Here is a 4433-nt window from a genome sequence, read left to right as displayed (position 1 = left end):
CGAGTTGCGAGTTGGAAAATGCGAGTTGCGAGTTGGAAAATGCGAGTTGCGAGTTACAAAATGCGAGTTGCGAGTTGCAAAATGCGAGTTGCGAGTTACAAAATGCGAGTTGCGAGTTGCAAAATGCGAGTTGCGAGTTACAAAATGCGAGTTGCGAGTTACAAAATGCGAGTTGCGAGTTGCAAAATGCGAGTTGCGAGTTACAAAATGCCATTATTAATGTTTCTTTAAAAAAAGTGTTGGTCTTTAAAACATACATCCCCAGAAAGCATGTGATTGTCATCGTAGGCTTCATTTTATCGCTAAAACTTTGTGCAACCGACATTGTTTTCTTGTGTACTTTCACATATATACGTAGAAAAACATAGAAATGTTTTTTTAATAATCAGTAGTCATAAAGTCTACCAGGGCATCGGATGACCACTCTTTAAAAATAGGATTTTAGTTTGTTTTGGCACATAGCTCCGCCCATTTGTTTATTACCAGTTTATAAGTTTTAGCGATAAAATGAAGCCTACGATGACAATCACATGCTTTCTGGGGATGTATGTTTTAAAGACCAACACTTTTTTTAAAGAAACATTAATAATGGCATTTTGTAACTCGCAACTCGCATTTTGCAACTCGCAACTCGCATTTTGTAACTCGCATTTTGCAACTCGCAACTCGCTCGCATTTTGCAACTCGCAACTCGCATTTTGTAACTCGCAACTCGCATTTTGCAACTCGCAACTCGCATTTTGCAACTCGCAACTCGCATTTTGTAACTCGCAACTCGCATTTTGCAACTCGCAACTCGCATTTTGTAACTCGCAACTCGCATTTCGCAACTCGCAACTCGCATTTTCCAACTCGCAACTCGCAACTCGAAGAAAAGAAACCCTCGAAGATTCCGGTAGATCACGGGTCCAGTGATAACACAGCATGTTTTCTTTTACACGTACTCTCACACAAAGTTACACTTCTGAAAACTACTTATCATAGAAAAATACTTTTAGATATAACAAAGAAAAATGAATAAAAAATATTAAGAAAATAAAATGTTATGAATTTGTAAGTAAATAACGCATAAACGGAGAATCATTTAAGATATAAGCAGACTTGATGCAGTATATTTAATTCGGTTTCTTCAGAAATATTGATAACACCATTTTCACATATGGTTACAATAAGGCGATAGTGCCCGCTCATCCGGACACTATCACCTATGATGACGTCATTGTTACCGGTGTGCTGGACGCAGACGGCTCCAGTGGTCAAATAAAGCAGTATGCCATCCATCGACATCTCTATGCGACCATAGTGCCCCCAAAAGAAGGTTGATTTGGTTAATGATTGTTCAAAGTCTCATCAACAGCAAAGGTGTTTAACCTTCCTCTCATAGCCTCGCAAGGACGAACGCTCAACTAACGGTCACACGTGAGACATTGGAAAGGAAGACATAAGGAATAATAAAGTTGCTTGAGAGAAAAGATAACCTCCGAAATTAAGTTGCCTCTTACGATTTCTTACACCCTACCTGGACGGCACTGAAAAGAAGGAGATACTTTATAAATAGTTAAAAATAGATATGATGTAATACATTAATCCAAATAGTTACTGTACATAATATTTCTGAAATTCATAAATAGTCGCGCATGTTACTACTAAACGTATGTTCTGATTAGAAGTCAAATCTCCATGGAATGGTTATAAGTTAGAATTTCATTTTCTTAAGTCAAGTCAAAATATTTGACAAATAAAGATTTACTGAATCCAATTCAAATAAGGGATGGGTTTGGTAGGAGTAATCCAACTCCTAACCCCATAGGAAATCAATACCGGTAAGGCTGGTTTCCGACTCGTTTAAAATCAATTAGAGTAAATATATGGTACCCGGTGACCTCCACGGTAGGACGTGCTACATACCTGTATTAGATAGGTCATTATCTGGACTGATTAAATACCCCGGGATGTATGTATAAATAGATTACCACATGTCATATCATCCAACGTGAATCTTCAGACTCTCTTATCCAATGTGGTACTTTGTCCTTAGCTCGAAAGTATTTGATTGGTCGAGGAAAGATGAAGCGTTGATATTATGAAACTCATTCAGAAATTTCGTCACTTTGAAACCGAGAACTAAATCAGCTGGCAGTACATCGTGTGACTAACGTTGTTAGAATATTGGATCCCTTTCACAAAGCTCTATACAGGTACGGTTACAAAGAATGATTTTGTTTTCAGCATTACCTTTTATTTTCCTTCAAAATATTTGTGATGTATCCTTCATTGTCATACATCTTGCCATAATAAGGTATTCCATAGCGATTGATTTGGTCCTGCAGATAGATTTTGAACCTTATGTGACTGACATTATAAATATTTATCATTTCGCTTATTGTCATGTGGATTTTATGCACACTGTACAATCGTATATTTTCAAAATTTTAGCACTTTTTATTATTAATACGATTATAGCCGTTGATGCAGCACGATATCATTTATTAGTATGATATGTGTGAAACTGATTAAGGATAATTCCGTAGTGCTCTTCTGGGGTAAATCTTAACTTAGAAATTCTGTTGCTGAAACCTGAGTCCGATATAATTACCTTTAACGTTTCAATGTTATAGAAATACATATGTATCGTGTAAAATAGATAGTCTGTGACTGATTCAATGTGTTTATGTAAAATCAGCAAGTAAATTACGTCACTATTTAGTGGACAAATATCCAAAAATTAACGGATATAAAAATCACAATTAATGAGTTGATGTGATGTTAGAAAGCAGAAGGACTTGTGTGTTAGAAAAGCAGTCTACCTACGTCCACAAGACCAGATAAACCACACATATGTTCTTCATCTTACAAAACTCCACATTCTGTTTTCGTTGGTGTTCCTTATCTGTTCTGCCCCTTTCTATCTTTATTTCCGTCTTCGTTAAAATACAATATATGTTAAAATATTCTGTTGCGTGACGAATTGTGTATATATTCCCTTGTTACGGAAAGGACGTAAGTAAGTTGTACAACTTTTGTCCAGTCCATTTGCTTTTATCTGCAATAAAATTGATTTAAACTAAAATGTGTTGTTAAACCATGCAACTCGGCTCATAACAATTATCTTTTGAATCATTGCAGATGAAATACACAGCGCTCCTAGCGGTAATAACTGTTACCCTCTTCCTGACGTGCACGTGCGTTAACGGCCGCGTCATAGCCCGACGCCAGTTCGTCATAGACCGACACTTTGAGGACAATAAGTGTGCGTATAACGATGGCTACTACACTATGTGTTACGGCTGTGGGCGACAGTTCGGCAGCATGGAACTATTCAGACAGTGTTGCAATGAAGAAAGAGACGCGGCGGATTTCTGCAGTAACATCTATGGCAGGAGATGACGAAAATCAGACTTTGTCACGAAAGTTTCCTATCGGACAGTGCAAGGTCTATTAAACTAGCAGGATTTTGATATTTCACTTTCAAGCATCAGATGATGCGCGAGTATCGACGTTAATGCATCAGATGGCGCGGAAGGATTCATGGCCAAGGAATAGAACACCGGTTTATTCTCGCGCAACTATTCCCGGAGGACATAATCTCGTCTGACACGTGCAGCATACGTGTATGTTATGTTTACAGACATTACCGGATTTTTTTCTGAAATGTTTTATAGTGAATACTTCGTGAAATGACGGAATCTGCTTTTTTATTTTCTTACATGGATTGATAATGTTTTCTGAGCCCGTTGCTACCGCGGCTGGGCATTGTATGAATGACACTGAAAATGTTTTATTTTATCTTATACATTAAAAGTTTAGGTTAATCTATTTGTGTGTTGTCTTAAAACCTAAGATGAAGTTCCGAATATATAAGGAATTTTCCAGCCAGAGAGACTTCGGGGTTACTTCCCCGGTGGCGACTGGTGCTGCGTCGGTAGTCTTGGTCAAAAAAGATATAACTCAAATTTTAACAAGATAATATTTATCTCAACTCATGATCATTACTATTCGTGCCTAAGTTTGGGGGTGTGGTTGTGGTTTGGGCAAAAAAACCAAAAACAAACAAATATTTTGATGAATTACTATTTTTTGGCAATTTTTGGCAATTTGTTTTGAAATGCTTAAAATTCAAACATGTCTATGGCGCGTGAAAATGACCGTTTGCTATTTCTCTAATAAGACAATTGAAAGGAAATTTGCTGGTAGTTATAAAGGTATTTGGGACGGGCGATATTATTCTGGTAGGATTGAAACATCGAGGATGCGAAAGTATTATAGAGTTAATCTATTACGGGGGTGATATAGATCGGCTGCTTGATGAATTTGACAGTGAGATTTTTTCATGTATTCAAGAAGAGTTTCTATCAGCGCTAACTGAAGTTTGTGTCAAAGACACCGGTAACAAAGGTTACCAAGGTGTTGGCTACATAAGGGAACACACTGTG

The 4433-nt window shown here is 37.4% G+C and overlaps 1 long non-coding RNA gene across 1 annotated transcript; it reads left to right on the top strand.

The window, feature by feature from the left end:
* The first annotated feature begins 1929 nt into the window (after positions 1-1929).
* Positions 1930-3817, top strand: LOC117324318. Its single transcript, XR_004531958.1, has 2 exons — positions 1930-2198; positions 3127-3817. It is a non-coding gene; the product is annotated as an uncharacterized LOC117324318 (long non-coding RNA).
* Positions 3818-4433: the final 616 nt, after the last annotated feature.

Source organism: Pecten maximus, chromosome 3 (genome assembly GCF_902652985.1).
Source record: "Pecten maximus chromosome 3, xPecMax1.1, whole genome shotgun sequence".
In the NCBI taxonomy this organism is placed as follows: Eukaryota; Metazoa; Mollusca; class Bivalvia; order Pectinida; family Pectinidae; genus Pecten; species Pecten maximus.
This window is presented reverse-complemented; position numbering and strand designations above follow the sequence as displayed.